Source organism: Rutidosis leptorrhynchoides, chromosome 3 (assembly GCF_046630445.1).
Source record: "Rutidosis leptorrhynchoides isolate AG116_Rl617_1_P2 chromosome 3, CSIRO_AGI_Rlap_v1, whole genome shotgun sequence".
In the NCBI taxonomy this organism is placed as follows: Eukaryota; Viridiplantae; Streptophyta; class Magnoliopsida; order Asterales; family Asteraceae; genus Rutidosis; species Rutidosis leptorrhynchoides.
Genome location: NC_092335.1, coordinates 198632728 through 198651645, shown reverse-complemented (window position 1 = coordinate 198651645; position 18918 = coordinate 198632728).

Genomic DNA, 18918 nt, shown 5'->3' with positions numbered 1-18918 from the left:
AATTCATATATAAATTAATATATAATATTCGAACTAATTAATACGTATCGTGACCCGTGTACATGTCTCAGACTTGATCACAACTCAAATTATATATATTATTGTAGAATCAACCTCAACCCTGTATAGAGAACTCGATCATTACTGCATATAGAGTGTCTATGGTTATTCCAAATAATATATATAAATGCGTCGATATGATATGTCAAAACCTTGTATACGTGTCCCGATATTTAAAGTGCGTAAACTAAATAACAGAAATTAAATAACGATAAATAAAGTGCGTAAAGTAAATAACAAAAATTAAATGACGATAAATAAAATTGCGAGAATGTAAATTGCGATAATTAAATTGCGAAAAATAAATTGCGATAAATAAATTGCGATAAATAAATGTAATACGGAATTAACAGTTAGCTAGGAACAGTTAGCTAGGATTTTGTTAGCGTGAATTCTTAACAAAATTCCTCATAGTTAATTTGTCTGTTTCTAACAAATTTTATTTTGTCAAATGTTTTCTTCATTATGCCACTTGTTGGATTCTGATGGGTCAAAATCCAAATATGAAATTGAATGAAAATGGTTATTCTGCGGTGAATGGATACGTATATCTGTAGATGTAAACAGGATAGTAAATGCCTGTTGAATCAGATTCGAAGAACGTACAATTTAATTTATTAATGTGAAATCTAAATATTCCTCGGGTATTACCTACCCGTTAAAATATTTTCACCATTAATAGTTTGTACGAAAGAATTTTTAATTACAATCTTTATGAAAATATACTTGTATATATATTTTTTCAGATGCAATCATGGATTTAATGAGTTAATATGATATTAAAATCATTTGATTTACGTTAGAACAAGAATATATAATCTCTAAAACATTAGAGATTACATAATCGTCATGAAGAACGAAGATAATTGATGTAGAACGGTACGTAGAATGATGATTATACTCGAGGTACAGAATGAGATGTTGAGGCATGGATTGTTGATGGTACGGGTGCTGTTATGGATGGAACTGTTGTTGCCGATGATGTTGCTGAAGCTAGTACGTTTTGCACCATATTTTCCAAGGCTACAACTCGGGCGCGAAGCTCGTTGACTTCTTCCATTATTCTGGGATGATTGTCGGTCGGAACGAGCGGATGAATAATGTTTAGAATTTTTAGATAGAATATAATCGTGGTGAGATATTCGGGAAATGAGGGTGAAAATGGTGTTTCGGACTGATTCGCCGGTAAGTGTTTCAGGTTCATCGCCAAGAGGGAAATTTGGTTGATGGAAATTATCGCCTTCCTCTTGTCTCCAATGATTAAGAAGGCTACGAACCCATCAGATGAATTGGGGATGGCTGATTGGTTGGTTCATTTTGGTGACATAGCATTCGGAGCTCGAGTGAAACTCCATATCGGGATAGCTATCGAAATCTGAGGGATTCGAAATGGTTGAGGGATTCATCTCGTACGATCAGATGAAGGATTTTCGATAATAAATAGATTATAGGATGTAGATTAGAACCCTGCAATACATAATTTACATATGCATATATAATACTAAAATACCATAAGTTACGGAGGAATCTACGGAAGCTGTCAGGTAATGGTAACAATAACAGATACGCTAAGATATGAATTTATCTCTACACTGTCTATGCAATAGAGGCAGTAAGACGTGTCTAGACTTTAAGGATGATAAGCAAATAGTTTTTGACACTAATGATAAGCAAAAACTTTTGACATGCAGACACGGTCGAAGTCCAGACTTACTAATGCATCCTAATGACTATCAGTTAGACACACTAATGCAAGTCCTGGTTCGCTAAGACCACCGCTCTGATACCAACTGAAAGGACCCATCCTAATCTATCCGGACAAAGTCCACATCGATTATGAAAGATTCACAACAGTTGATTACATCGCGAGGTACTTGACCTCTATATAATACATTTTACAAACATTGCATTCATTTTTGAAAAGATAATCTTTCATTACATCTACGGTTGACGACATGCATACCATTTCATAATATATCTTACTATAATTGACTTAATAATAATCTTGATGAACTCAACGACTCGAAATTAACGTCTTTTGAAATATGTCATGAATGACTCCAATTAATATCTCTAAGATGAGCAAAAGCACAGCGGAAGATTTCTTTCATAGCTGAGAATAAACATGCTTTAAAGTGTCAACCAAAAGGTTGGTGAGTTCATTAGTTTATCATAAACAAACATTTCATAATTTTAATAGACCACAAGATTTCATATTTCCAATTCTCATAAATAAACGTCCCATGCATAGAGACAAAAATATCATTCATATGGATTGAACACCTGGTAACCGACATTAACAATATGCATATAGAATATCCCCATCATTCTGGGATCCTCCTTCGGACATGATATAAATTTCGAAGTACTAAAGCATCCGGTACTTTGGATGGGTCTTGTTGGGCCCGATAGATCTATCTTTAGGATTTGCATCAATTAGGGTGTCTGTTCCCTAATTCTTAGATTATCAGACTTAATAAAAAGGGGCATATTCGATTTCGATAATTCAACCATAGAATGTAGTTTCACGTACTTGTTTCTATTTTGTAAAACAGTTATAAAAGTTGCGCATGTATTCTCAGTCCTAAAACTATATATTGCAAAAGCATTTAAAAGGGAGTAAATGAAACTCACGTATATAAATATTGTAAAACAGTTAATAAAGCATTTGCATGTATTCTCAGCCCAAAAATGTATATAAAAAGGGAATAATGAAACTCACCTAATGTATTTTGTAGTAAAAATACATATGACTATATTGAACAATGCAGGGTTGGCCTTGGATTCACGAACCTATATCATTTGTATATTTATTAATATACAAAATTGTAATCGAACAAATATGTATAATATATCCTTAAATTATATATTATGTATATATTTATCTGATTAATGTTATATTAAAAATACCTAATTTATTATATATGTATATTTATATAAAATTTGATAATATTATTAATACATACCTATATGTAATATAATTATATTCTTACATGTATTTTATTCACTTGTCATAAAATTATCAATGATAATAAAATAATTTTTAATAAAAGGATAGTTTTAATAACATGTTAATTTTAGTAATACTAATAATATAAATGATAGTACTAATAATAAATTTAGTAATGATAATGAAAATGATAATTTTAATTCAGTTGGCAAAATGATAAAAATAATATTTGTAACGATATTAGTAATTTTAATAATAATTATAGTTTTAATAGTAATTTTTAGTGATCATATTAATAATAATACTAATAATGGTGTTTAAAAGATAATTCTATTACTAGTATTAATAATAATGATACTTAGTAATACTTATTGATAATACCTAGTAATAACAATAATATTAGTAGTATTAGTTATATTAGTGATAATAATAGCTGTATAATTATTATTTGTGATAATAATAATAATTTACATCATAACTAAAATAATTATTAGTAACGATAATAAGTTTTACCATAACAATTATAAAACCCTATTCATAATAACAATGATATCACTACTAATAATCCTCATATCATTAATAATAATAATAATAACAATAATAATAATAATAATTACAATAATAATAATGATAACAATAGCAATAATAATAGTATTTATAACAATATTAATAGATATATAAAAACAATAAGAAGTATACCCTTGTTATGGAGTTTTTACAAAAAGAGTGCTCTAGCCCGGAATCTAACCCGAGACCTCTCGGTTACACACAAGCATCTTGACCAACGAACCATAGCAAGTTTTCTGATTACTACTTGACCTATTAACATATAACCCGTACTTTCTGTGTTCTATACCTTCTTCTCCATCTTAATCAATTTAACCATAATCCAACATACTTATTAATTAGTTATCTAGACGATTTTGAACTTTCAAACAATAAAAAAAATAAATGATTCTATTATTTGAAAAAAAAATAATAATAAAACAAACACAGCCTTATTCGTCGCTGTTAGGAAAGAAAAAAAATAGTGATTACGAATTAAATAACGTTTTAAGCTATAATTATAACATGAAGTAGTTTAGAAAACCTTCATGTAAAATTTACAATTCCTCAATTTGACCTGAAACATAACAGAAATCTCGAATTCGATTGAAGAACATCTGTTGACTTTTTTTTGATTTAAACTTTGACTCCAAAATTCTCGATTAATACGAGGAATTGGAACTTTATACTTTGCAGACAGATTGTTTAGAGTAATCCTAACAAAACTACATTAATAGTTTTTGAAATAGAATCGAATTCGAGTTTTTGATTTAAATGAGGCAAGAACAGAGGTCGGTTTCTTTTTTTCTTTTTTTTATTTGATTAAAAAAAATGAGATTAGTAACGTGGAAGAGAATTTTTCTGTTGGCTTGGGTGATTGTAATCGACTCCAGAGTGTGTGATTGTGTTATAGCAGATAGTTGTACTCGACAAGAATTATTCAATTTAGAAACAAAAAATAGATGAAACAAAACAAAAAAATAAAATAAAAATAAAGGTAGAAAAAGACCTTCAACTGATTTTGTCTGTGTTTGATATCCGATTTGGACTGGAATCAGTATTGGAGACCAAAGTATCACTTTATCACAATTGGATAGGAAAAGGAACAAACTTGTACGATTTATATGCCATTTAATTTAAATTAATAATTATTATATATATTAATAATAATAATATTATTAGACAATATTAATTACAGAAATAATGATAATATTATTAATAAAAATACTAATAATAAAAATGGTAATAATATGATAACATTTATAATAACAATAATGAATATCTTAATAAAATAATAATAATGGTATTAATAAGACACCGATACTAATACATTTAAAAATAATTATAACAATAATAACTTGATGATATTGATAATAACAAAAGATGATAAAAATAATATTAATGATAAGTTCTTTTATTTTAACAATCTTAATAATTTTTAGGAATAATGATAATACTGATAATAATAATAATATTATTAATAATTATATTAGTGATAACAAAGGATCCAAATTTTTCTTTTACTAGTTATGATAATAATGATTTTAGTAATGATATCAATAACATTAGCAATTAAAGATTTCCAATTTCATATATATACATATATATAATATATAATATTATTAATACTGATATTAATATTGATCCTGATTAATAGCATCTATCATTTAACTTGGATTTTAATATATTAAAATCACATATTATAATTTACGTAATATAATACAAATAATGCTTATATCTCATATATATATATATATATATATATATATATATTCTATTATGCATAACATAATAATTCTTTATATAAATCCTATTTACTTATATACAGCTTTATTTTAATAATCACTTTACCATTTATTCCGAATACCGTTAAAAAGAATAGATTTCTCAAATCACAGTGGACCTCACAACAGAGACCTTAATCATATCACAGTGTATCTGATAATTCAATCATTTGAGATTAACTTTTAATTCTGTCTATAATTATATTAAATATATGTTGAAACAAGTATGTTCAAGTAAAGTATTATACATCTAATACTTCGTTAACGTTTTCAATTAATATAACTAGATCTTATATATATACACATAAATGTTCGTGAATCATCGAGCACAGTCAACGGGTAATTGATTATATGAACATAGATTTCAAAACTTTCGAGACTCAACATTACAGATTTTGCTTATCGTGTCAGAATCATATAAAGATTAAAGTTTAAATTTGATCGGAAATTTCCGGGTCATCACAGATGCTGCTCGTGCTCTTCTCTGTTCTTGGAGTACACCAATATATCATCAATAAACACAATGACGAATTTATCTAGGTATGACTTACACACACTATTCATGAGATCCATGAACACTGCCGGTGCGTTCGTCAAACTAAACGACATCACTGTAAACTCATAATGTCCATAACGTGTTCTAAACGCTGTCTTCGGAACATCAGCTCCTTTGACTCTCAATTGGTGATACCCGGATCTTAAATCAATCTTCGAATAACAACTCGATCCTTGTAGTTGATAAAATAAGTCATCAATCCTCGGTAGCAGATACCGATTCTTGATTTTCAACTTGTTCAATTCTCTGTAATCGATACACAACCTCATCGACCCATCTTTCTTTTTAACAAACAAGACTGGAGCTCAAACTCGGAAATTCATGGCTATGTGACCCACCTTCTAGTACCTGTCACAAATTAAGGAATTACAACCCTGATGTTCTTCGCCATGGGAAGCTCTTGTAGTTCTAAAGGTGAAAATCAGTATATTGTACGCGTAACAAGTGCAGCTGCTGGCACCAAATCAAGCTGAAATTCGGCTTCACGGTGGGGTGGACGTGTAATCCCAGGATAAACTCTAATAGTCAGGATAAATTCGGGTGTCCTAAATGTCGGCTCATCTTTACTCACATGTGCTAGGATTGCGAGACATTCTCATCTCACGTACTTCTGGTCCTTCGAGTAATTAGTGTAACATGACGGTGTACTAATCTCTTCTCCGTACACTATTATCGTCGGTGAAAGAAATTCGAATAGTCTTCTGGTCGTAGCTGCCTCGGTTGTATCGTCAGATAACCAGTTTGTTTCAACCACGAGGTTAAAACTTCCCAGTTTAATAGTCCTATAGAGTACACATTGTCTAAGGAAGGTACATGGTTATAAACGTTGTGACCAAATTCTCTAGCGTCAAAGCTTCTATCAGCACCGATGTTGACAGCATATAAAAACATTATGATTGATGAGTGAGAACAATTTCGTGACGGACTTTACGGAAAAACGAAAATGAACAAGGTGTAATGGTAACTCAAACAAAATATGATATTTAATTGAAAAGGGTTGGTACAAACTTCCAAGCGTATGTGTCTTGAGGGAAACAGATGAAGTGTAGTTCGCATCGATGTGCTCAAAGTTGGTTGGTAATGTTTGTGGGTATAATAAAAATGATTGCCGCTTAAGAAACGTACGTTGGAACAGAATGAGAAGGGATATGGTAACTAGTAGGATTACTAGTCGTAGCGAGTGGTGGCGTTAGCGATAAGTAACGATGGGTTGTGATAAGCAGTGATGATAGTAGTGACGTATAAGTTGTTAGATAGTATACTCGTATCATAAGTACACACATGTATACCAATTGTACCTAATAAGGCATAATATTTATCAGTCGGTAGACTCGTGTTGGGAAACGAAATCATGAACGGCGGGCGGCTGAATGATAGGTAAGTTGAAAGTCGGGTAGATAATATCTACTACGTAATATGCGGGCTGTTATCACGAATTTCCTCCTCTGAAGACTTATCGGAAATGAGTTGTGATGCACGGTAGTGAGTAGTAAAGCGTGGAGGTGTTAGTAGTGACGAGTAGTACTTAGTAGGGGTAAGTCATAACGAGTAGTGTTGAGTAGTATCAAGTAGCAAGGGGTAGCAGTTAAGTAGCATTTAGTAATGACAAGCAGTGAGAAGTAGTGATCAGTCGTGACTAGCAGTGAGAGGCGGCATTGAGCAGTAGTTAGCAGCGGTAAACAGTACTGAGTAGCGGTACGAGATGACGAGTGTGTTCAAGTAGTGTCTGTGTAGTGACAGGTAGTGATCGGTGGTGACAGACAGTGTCGAGCAGTGATGAGTTGTGTCATGATTACAAGTTATATTAACAATTAATTTGTACAGTGTAAGTTTCTACTCATATTTGAGGTTATACGGTTTGTGTTCTAAACGGTATTTATCCAAGTAACCTAATTGCTTCCGCTGTAAATTATTGTCGTTACGTAGAAGTTAAGCCAAGCTCTGATACCATATGTAACACCCCGTCAAAATCCCTTTAACAGAACGTTAACTCTGGTCCCAGTTCTTGGCTTAACTTCTACGTAATGGCAATAATTTACAGCGGAAGCAATTAATACCTGAGAATAAGACACGCAAAACGGATCAACAATAATGTTGAGTGAATCTACAGGTTTAAGGTAAACAATATAGTATGTTTAAGAAATAATGTTCCGAAAATGTTTATTAGTGGAAGACCACCAAGGTTTAATGTTAAAAGTTTGTAGACAACACCGTGTCCCGTTTCAAAAGCTTGTTAACACTATCATGTCAAATTTTATCTCATTTATTCGTAAACCACAGTTTTAAACAACGTTGTATAGTATCTGAAAAATAGTTATCAGAAAAATGGTTTAATTTCCTTGACCACGAGATTTTACAAGTACAACACAAAGTCGTAAAACGTTTGCATAATATGAGCACCTGAATACTAACAATGACCCGAGTATAGAAGCCACTATACACGCCTTTACCTCTTAAAATGTTATACACTTGTTCAAATGTATTTAATGTTCAAAATAAATGCACCACAGTTTTTATAGTGGGTGAGGTTGTCAACCTAACGAATCCGTCCATATAAATTGTGCTTACACCGATGGTATTAAAAGTATTCAAGCTAGAGGCTTTTTGAACAAACTCAATATGCATATATAGTACTCATGTAAATACAAAAGCATTTGAAAATGTAAGTATAACAGTGTGTATTTTCATCCCTGAAAACATGTAAAAAGCGGGACTGTAGACTCACCTTTGAATAAAGCTCGGATTGAAAAGTGGACAATTAACTTGTACGGTTTATAGCCGAGTAATGCAACCTAAGTATACTTATTTAGGTTGGTCAATATATGTATCTTAAATAAGTGTGGTTTCTTAGTGTACGTTGTCTTATTGCTCGACTCGACGCGTTTCAAAGTAAAAGTCAACTATATCATGCAAGTCAAACAAAGTCAACCGAAGTCAAACTGAAAGTCAAACTTGGTCAATGTGGTCAACTAAAGTCAACATCAGTAGTTTCATATCAAATATTGGTCAACATGTTAAACCTAAGTCAAACAATACGTTTTAGGTCATGAATGATCATTTTACAATTTCAGTTTATCGTTATGCACAAAGTTCATGAACACGTAGCATACTTAGCACATTATCTCATAGTACAAAATTCAAGTAAACATGAAAAACTCCAGATCATAAATATACTTAAAATCAATTCCAAAAAGTCCGGTCAGGGACTCATACGACAATTAAATGTCAGGAACCAGAAGGGATACATTTGGGGTTTTCCAAGTCAGTTTTTGACCGTGCACTGATTTCATTTTGGCTATAACCAGAGTTAGGAACATGAAATTGATACAAGACCAGTGGCCATAGTTCAAAGACAAATCAAAGTAACACATATCAAAAATCTAGCAACTTTTGTTTAGCCAATTTGTACAGTTTATTCGTGCAAGTTGAACATTCAGTTTTCAGCTCATATCAGAATTCACATAAAGTATGGCTCTATTGTGCCCAATGCATAAGGTTTCAGAGATTGAAATAAACTAACAATAAGTCACATATCATGTTAAGTTTCATTTTCCAGAAGAATACATGCTCATGCAATACACACAATCCACAGAGTACAAAACCGTGAGCAAATTATAGATTCGATTCTCATTTAGCTAGTCACATTCGCACGCGATTATCCGAAGATCTAGATACAATTAGCCTATGATATCTGTATGAAAAGTGAAATAATTTTTTTATTTTTTCAAATATGCAAAGATTTAATCACAGAAGTTAACACATTTTATCATACAAGGTTATTTTCATGCAAGTGCTGTATAAAACTACTTTTACACTAATTCAAGCGTATCTCGCGTTATACATAAGCAAACGACATGATATCCTAGTCTAAATTGAGTGTTTTTAAATATAAGTTTCACATGCCAATTCGTTGTCTAACAATTTCATATTTCTGATCAAGCAACAAAAACACAACGATAATTCAAATTGACATAACTTAATCATACGGAAACGAAATCAAGCGAATCCAAAGCCTAAACTCAATAGTTTTTCGCAAGGAATCTGATTATAACATAATAATTAACATTTGAGAAACTTAATTTTTCTGACCAAGTAAAAACAAATTCATTTTTAAACCCTAGCGCATCAAACTATTAAAATAACGATAACGATTAACACGTACGCGTATAGACTTGAGCAATTGACAACATAACTACGAAACTCTCATAAAATCAGATTTTTAAGAATTAGGGTTCATGTAAATATACCTTAGATCAATAAATTAAATACACCAACACGTAGAGGAGATCGAGAATTGCAACTTTCGTGTTCAATGTTTAATCTAAAAATTAAAAATTAATGGTGGATTGTATGTGTGTGTGTGTCGTCGATTGGGAGGAAGAAGGAGGGAAGAAAAGTCGACTGGAATTGTAAAGTGGGGAATTAGGGTAGCATTAGTTTTACTAGTTAATTTATACTTAGGCTTAATGACACTAGTAACCAAGTAAAAGCCCAACAAAGCAAATAAAGGGAAGGGGAGTGAGGTGGTCGGCCGATTGGCCTAATGGGAGTGTTCGCGGGCTCTCGTTTTGCAAAAGCGCGTATTTGTGGTCCGTTTTAAGTGCCGTTTAGTCATACCGAAGGCCCGGAATGCTAAACCGATCGTTAAACGCAACCAATCATTTAATTTATTAAAATCCCAATAAATTAAATATTTTAAAAAAAGTTAATAATTAATAAATTAATTATTAAAATAAACCCGAGCGTTTCGTTGTTCAAAAAGCAGTTATCAAAATTGTATCATTTTTATCGTATTTCATTATCCGAAATATTTATTTGAATTAATATCAACCCATATTAATTATTGTAACCCTCCAAAGATCAAGTATGCATTTATTATACATGAACACATAAAAGTCAAATAATCGCCGTTAAATAACTAACGGAAGGTTAACGAAAGTAACGGAAAAAGCAGGGTTGTTACAAAATATGTCATACAAAAGGATTGCATGATCCCATATCTTAGGAGTTGCAAAGGGATTGCAATTATCATATAAATGACTACCTAGCTAAATCAAATGACGGGATAAAGGTCACCTAACCGTAATTTGGTTTACCGTTGGATTCTAAAATTTAATATATCAATTGGATATAAAAGGGTGTTGATTGTTAAATTATAAATGATACTTAAACGAACTTTGTTAAATTTTGTAGATGGCCGCCAATAACAACAACATTCCAAACGCACCAATCAACTTTAATAACCTATCTTTAAGGTCCTTACTCGAAAAGGAAAAACTCAACCATACGAATTTCATGGATTGGTATCGCAATCTAAGAATTGTCCTCAAGCTTGAGGATATGACGTATGTGTTGGAGGACCCCATTCACGACCAACCCGAGGAGGATGATGCCGAAGGCATGGCATATTTGGAAAAATATTGCCCCGATTCGGTGCAAGTTTCTTGCCTTATGCTTGGGACCATGATCCCCGAACTCCAAAAGGACTTCGAGCATCATAGTGCATATGACATGATCACACAATTGAAGGAGATATTCCTTCAACAAGCTCGTGTCGAGCGCTTTGAAACAGTTCGAGCGCTTAATGCATGTCGAATGGACGACTCCCAATCCGTTTTATCTTATATCCTTAAGATGAAAAGCCTAATTGATCGATTGCACCATCTAAATTGTAACGTGTCTAATGAATTAGCCACAAACCTTATCCTCAACTCTTGTCAAAAAGGTTTGACACATTCGTGATGAATTACAACATGAATGGTTGGGATAAGAGCATTGGTGAATTACATGCCATGCTTAGGACGGCCGAATCAAGCATGGGTAAAAGGGCTTCACCCGTGCTTATGATCAATCAAGGTGGGTCCAAGAACGATTCCACTTCTAAGCCAAAGGTGGCTAAGAGGAAAGGACCCGCCTACCAAGGCAAGGGTAAGGGAAAGGGGAAGATGGTTACCCCAACCAACAAAAACAAGAAGCAAAAGGTTGCCGATCAAGCTAACCCCAAGGAAGATCCGTACTTTGGTTGTGGTGAAATGGGTCACTGGAAACGCAACTGCCCGATCTACCTAAATGAGTTGAAAGAAAGGAGGGATGCAGGGCAAACCTCAGGTAATGTATATATGGTATACATTGAGCTTAGTATTACTTCTTCTAATACATGGGTATTAGACAGAGGATGTGGAACTCATATTTGCAATTCTTTGCAGGGGTTCAAAAGAAGTAAAAAAGATGCGGGAACAACAAGTCTCTGCATGGGAAATGGTGCAAAGGTGTACGTAGAAGCTCAAGGAGACTTTGTTTTGAAGCTACAAACTGGTTTGGAGCTTTTTGTGAAAAATGTTTTGTATGCTCCTAATTTGACTCGAAACATTATTTCTATTTCCCGTTTAAGACAATGTGGTTTTGATTTTAATTTTATTGATGATGATATCCATGTTTCTTTAGAGAATGTGTTCTATTTTAAGGCTTCGCCTTTGAATGATATTTATGAATTGGTTCATGATGACACATCATACAATAGTTCAATGTTCTATGCAAACACCAAGAAACTCAAAAGGGATTTGAGTGATTCCTACTTATGGCATTGTCGCCTTGGTCACATAAACAAGAACTGAATGCATACACTTCAAAAGAATGGTCTTTTGAAATCAAGTGAACTAGACTCATTTGATGAATGTGAATCTTGTTTACAAGGCAAAATGACTAAAGCACCTTTCAAAGGGACCTATGAAAGGGCCAAAGATTTATTGGGATTAATACATTCGGATGTATGTGGACCCTTTATGCCCATGACTAGGAATGGTGAAAGATACTTCGTTACTTTCATTGATGACTTCAGTCGTTTCGAATATGTCTACTTGTTAAGACACAAGGACGAAACTTTTGAGGCATTCAAAGAATATCAAAACGAAGTACAAGATCAACTCAACAAGACAATCAAGGTAATTCGTACCGATAGAGGAGGTGAATACCTAAGCGATGCTTTCCAAGATCATCTTAAAAGTTGTGGGATTATCTCGCAACTTACTCCTCCTGGAACACCCCAACTTAATGGAGTATCCGAAAGGAGGAACCGAACCCTAATGGATATGGTTCGATCTATGATGGCAAGAAGCTCGTTACCTCTATTATTTTGGGGTTATTGTCTTTGCTCCGCAGCTCGTATTTTAAATATGGCCCCAACTAAGAAAGTGGAACGAACTCCTCATGAGATGTGGTTTGAAAAACCTCCTTCTCTATCATACTTGAAAGTATGGGGATGTGAAGCTTATCCTAAGCGCTCCGTCGCCAATAAGCTGAATGCTCGATCCACGAAGTATATCTTCATAGGATATCCCAAGGATGATATGGGATACTATTTCTAGAATCCAATTGAGCAAAATGTATTTGTTGCTCGAAAGGCGGAATTCCTTGAAACTAAGTTCCTAATGGAAGGTAATAGTGAAAGGAAGATAGATCTTGAAGAGGTTCAAGATCAAGTAGATGATACACAATTGGTTGACACTAGCACTTAACATGAAAATGTTGAGGATGATCACATGGGTGATCAGAGTATACAAGACGTTCGTAGATCTGGTAGGATTAGTAATCCTCCTAAGAGATATGGGTTTCTCATGGATGGTTGCTATGTGGTTGATTTGGATGAACCAACAAACTACCAAGATGATTTATCAAGGATTGATAAAGATAAATGGCAGGAAGCCATGTACGCTGAGATGCAATCCATGTATGACAACCAAGTTTGGAAACTTGTTGCACTACCTACTAGCTCCAGGCTAGTTGATTGTAAATGGCTTTTCAAGAAGAAAACCGACATACATGGACACTTGGATACATATAAAGCTAGACTTGTAGCAAAAGGTTTCACTCAAACTCAAGAGGTTGACTATGATGAAACTTTTTTGCCTGTGGCAATGCTAAAGTCTATTAGGATATTATTTGCCATTGCTGCTCATTATGATTATGAAATATGGCAAATGGATGTCAAGACCACTTTCCAAAATGGATATCTTGAGGAAGATGTCTATATGGTTCAGCCTGAAGGTTTTGTTGATCCGAAATATCCTAATAAGGTATGCAAGTTAAAGAAGTCAATCTACAGATTGAAACAAGCATCTAGAATGTGGAATCATCGTTTTAATGCGGAAGCCAAGAAATTTGGCTTCATTAAAAATGGTGATGAAGCTTGTGTATACAAGAAAGCTAGTGGGAGCACTATCATGTTCCTTGTACTATATGTGGATGATATATTGTTATTTAGAAATGATATTCCGGCAATGCAAGGTGTTAAAACTTGGCTAAGTAAATGCTTCTCCATTAAGGATCTTGGAGAAGCACAATACTTTTTCGGGATTGGGATCTACAGAGATAGATCCAAGAAATTGATAGGTTTGAATCAAAGTGCATACATTGAAAAGGTCTTGAAAAGGTTCAAGATGGAGAACTCTAAGAAAGGTTTGGTACCTATTCAAAGAGGAACACTCCTCAGTTCATCTCAGTGCCCCACCACGAAAGATGAACATGAGAGAATGAAGAATGTCCCATATGCTTCTACTATTGGGTCAATCATGTATGCAATGATATGCACTAGACCAAGTGTGTCATGCACTCTTAGCTTGACAAGTAGATACCATAATAACCCTGGAAACAGTCATTGGATTGCGGTTAAAAGTATATTGAAATACCTTAGGAGGACTAAGGATATGTTTCTAATATATGGGTCTGGTGAAGAGGAACTCGCTGTAAAAGGTTACGTAGACGCGAGTTTCCAAACTGATCGAGATGATTCTCGATCACAATCTGGTTATGTCTTCACGTTAAATGGAGGTGCGGTCTCTTGGAAGAGTTCAAAACAGGATGTTGTTGCATTATCCACTACAGAGTCGGAGTACATTGCCACCTCATTGGCAGCTCAGGAAGCTGCATGGATGAAGAAATATATCGACGACTTAGGAGTAGTCCCTTCCATTCAGGACCCTCTTGAGATCTTTTGTGATAATGAGGGTGCGATTGCTCAAATCAAGGAACCTCGTGCTCACCAAAAGACCCGTCACATTGAGTGGAGATTCAACTACATAAGGGATGGAGTTGAAAAGGGAAAGATATGTATTCGCAAAGTTCACACAGATCTTAATATAGCGGATCCACTCACGAAGCTCTTACATGGAGCAAAACATCAAGGGCATGTTAGTGCATTAGGGCTTCGATATTCTAGTGATTGGTTGTGATCTGTTTTATGTATTGTAACGGAACGAAGTAGTTCAAACTCATTAATATAATTATGGTGTTAATTTATTAATCTTGAGTCATGTTCCTATTTTACATATTTTATCCATGAATAAGTAATTATTCTAAATTCCGTAGTCGATCACATTTGTGGGAACAAGTGTGAGGTTTAGACTATTATGAACTTGGATTGGTATACATTCACGGGATGAATGTGGGGCAAGGTTGCTACCAAGGTTCATAGATATTTGTGGAAACAAATATTGGAAGACTCGATCTCAAGATTTACTGAACGGAACCTTTGTGGTTGATCACATGTAATCTTGAGTAAAGGCGAATATCATTGTATCCTCTGACCTGAGATACATTTTGGGTCCGGATATTTACCAAGTATTGTGCCTTGATTCTTTCCTTCGCTATTCTGAAATATGGTAGTTCATAAGGAAGAGCTCAGGTATAATGCGAGGTATATATTTAGGACGTATGTAGTCAAGATGGAATTTGTCCCTCTTATTCGTTGAGAGTCAGATGTCTAAGGCCTGATAAAGTTAAATCTAGAAGAGAGTGATCACTCTGTGTCTCTTGGATTTAACATGACATCTAGGACAAAAGGATGTGATGAAAGATTCACCTATTCATGTTCGAGTTGGGATCTCAAAAGGGATGATGTTATTGAATGGCACAAAGTCATAACATATTGGGGGTGATGGACGGTCGTTAGGTGGTATCCATCACTTGCATTAATTTCTTATGTTTCTTGTGCAAGTGGGAGATTGGAGGTATTTCGTATGCCCGAGAGACATATTAAATTAATGTGGCTAATATGTTTCGATCCAAGTCGGGTCATACCCAATAACAAGCTTACCGACACCTTATACGTATTTAATCTTAACGATTGGATCATTAAATAAATACGTGACACTTGGATTTTAGAAAAATCAGTTTTCTAAAATATTATCACTTGAGATAAATTATTTGGATAATTTATAAGATAAGGAATTAATTATTTATAGGTTTAAATAATTATGTTGTGTTATATTTTATAAATTGGTTTATAAAATAAAAGTAACTTAACAAATGCATGGGTTTTTATAACTAGTTTTATAAAAATTATCTTTTTTTAAAACCCATCCCTTGGTGGCATTTTTGGGAAGTAACAAAAGGGGTTTACCCATGCTTGGTGGTTGGTTGCTTTAAATTACACACATCCTTAAGTGCATGCTTAAAGGTTTTTATCCAATAACACACTCTAGCATTCAAAACAAGTTAAAAACTCTCTCTTCCTCTTCCTTTTTTCTGCTAGCTGAACACAAGGGCAAGAAAAGGAGGGTGTTTTGCTTGTTAATTTTATACATCAAGTGTCTAAAATCCTAACTAAAATATTGGTGGTGTTGGTCATAAAAGGCTTAGGGTATCTCTCCTTGAGGTTTCATCACTTTGAAGCTCTATTCTTCATATCTTCAACATCATCTTTTGAATTAACTCTCAACTAGCTTGAGGCGGTATTATCTCTAAACTCAATTTTAGTTTGTAAGTATATTTCATAGCTTGATCCTTCTTGGAATTTAACTTTAATATGGTTAAAGTATAACAAGTTATAAATCGGTTTTTCATGCTTCCGATTTGTTGATTCTTAAAATGGTTTCATGTATTATGAACTTGTTAAATCCCAACAATTACAACACTAGCTCCTTGATAAGCCGCAACTTATGAAACCTTACATCTCGTTGAAGAATTCACAATCACCAAATGCTCTTACTACAAGATTCTAATGCTACCACTAAGTGAAACCTCGCTTATCTTCTAGATCCATTTAAGAAGATAATTTACAAGTAAACTCACAACTAAGTTTACAATCACTCTTGCTTGAATCACTCTAAATTGATTACAATGAAATTTGAATGATATCAGTAAATGTATAGAAATGTAAGTGCAAGAGGTGAGACTTCAAGAGCTCCAAGGTTTGGCTTTTATAGGCAAGAGAATTAAAACCCGGATGTCTGCGGCTCACCCCACGGTCGACTGTGGTTCGACCGTGCAACTCTGACCTCTGAATTTTGTAGCCGTTTGAGATCTTTTACTTTGGGTTTTTCCCTTATTAGATGGCTGCAATTAGATGCCAAAAACATCTGAAAAGACATGTATTACCCTTTTTATCTTGAAAGCATTCTTTGAAGTTAACCTTGGCTTGAAAGAGGTAAGTCACTTTGTACTAGAAGCGTGTCATTGATTTTCTTTTAAGAAAAATGCAGAATTTTGATCTCATGACAATCATATGCTTCCAAACTTCAAGTCACAATCTACAACCCTTTTGTCAACATTAGTTTTGCAAGTATGTGCTCTCATTGGATACTTACAAGCTTTCAAATTAGACTAACTTGTTTTTATATGAAGACTTTTGGGAGTTTACACTAAACTCTTATTAAACACATAATTAGTGCTTAATGGTTAATCAAGTAGAGAACATCTCTTTAATTGGGACTTAATGACCATCTTTAAGTTTTATTACTTTTAATTTAGATTTATAGAAATACACTTTGAAAAAGAACTTTTAGCTGTACTTGAATGTTTAACATTAATTAGAAGCTAAAAGTGTTATTAAGGTGCCATTAAGTGTGACTAACCAAAATTAGTGTTTTAGTGACCAAAACTCATTTAAATATGAAGGGGCAACTATTCTAAGTATGTTTAAATAAGTTTTGTAAATTATAGATGCCCCGAAGTAGTCAAACATTTTTCGATCAAAAATTCGGACAATGAAAAATTGCAGTCGACCCACGGCTGACCTTGGAGTCGACTGTGTACCTTGTTTCGAAGAACAAAGGTACAGGACATCCACGGTCTGACCTACGGTCGACCGTGGACCCAACCGTGTTTCCTTCAGTATTTTTCAAATGACTCTTTTGACTTTACGATTTTGTGTATTGGCCGTTTGCTAGAGATAATGTAGGCTTATGAACTTGTGTTGTTCTATACGTTGTTGTAACCACACAAGACGTGGTGTCATGGTCAAAACAAAGTGTTTAACATTTGAATATTAATATTGGATTACCAACCAACAGGTTCCATCCCGATCGCAATGGCCATGTTTCCAGCTACTGATTTGATTTGCCTAAGGCACCCCGGTCGCGATAGGATTCGAGTTCGGAAATCAATTCGTGTTTAACTCGTCTTCGCACTCCTAAGAATTGATTGGGTGGGTTTTCAGTTGGTAGTGAATATGTTTTAGTCCATTTGTATGTTTCTTTTTTTTTTTATGTTTTTATTTTTATTTTTTGCTTTAGCGATCGATCAAGATTCACAAAGTAACAAGAGTTATGACATTTGTAATGATTGTTGTTAATATTTGTTTGTAATAGTTTCAAGTGATATGGCCACGTTGAATGTTTTTTTGACTTGATATCTAATTTAAATAAATATCATCTTTGAAAGTTCATATATATATATATATATATATATATATATATATATATATATATATATATATATATATATATTGATTACTCGCTGATTAATCTTCGATTAATCATTTTTAAGAGCAATCCGTTCCGTTTTTCAAAAATCTGTTTAATTAAACGGTCAACGTCAATTGATGGGTCAAAATCGAATTTGGTAATCAAAGTCGGTCAAAGTCAAAAATGGTTAACATTTTAATATGAATCTAAACTAGAACTTTATAGTTTTTGAGCAAAATGAATAATTTTAGACAATTATGTTAAAGTTTGTTTTCATATTTATGGTTTTTTTCCTATATTTACACATATAGTTTTTAAAATTTAAAATTTATATGTATAAAG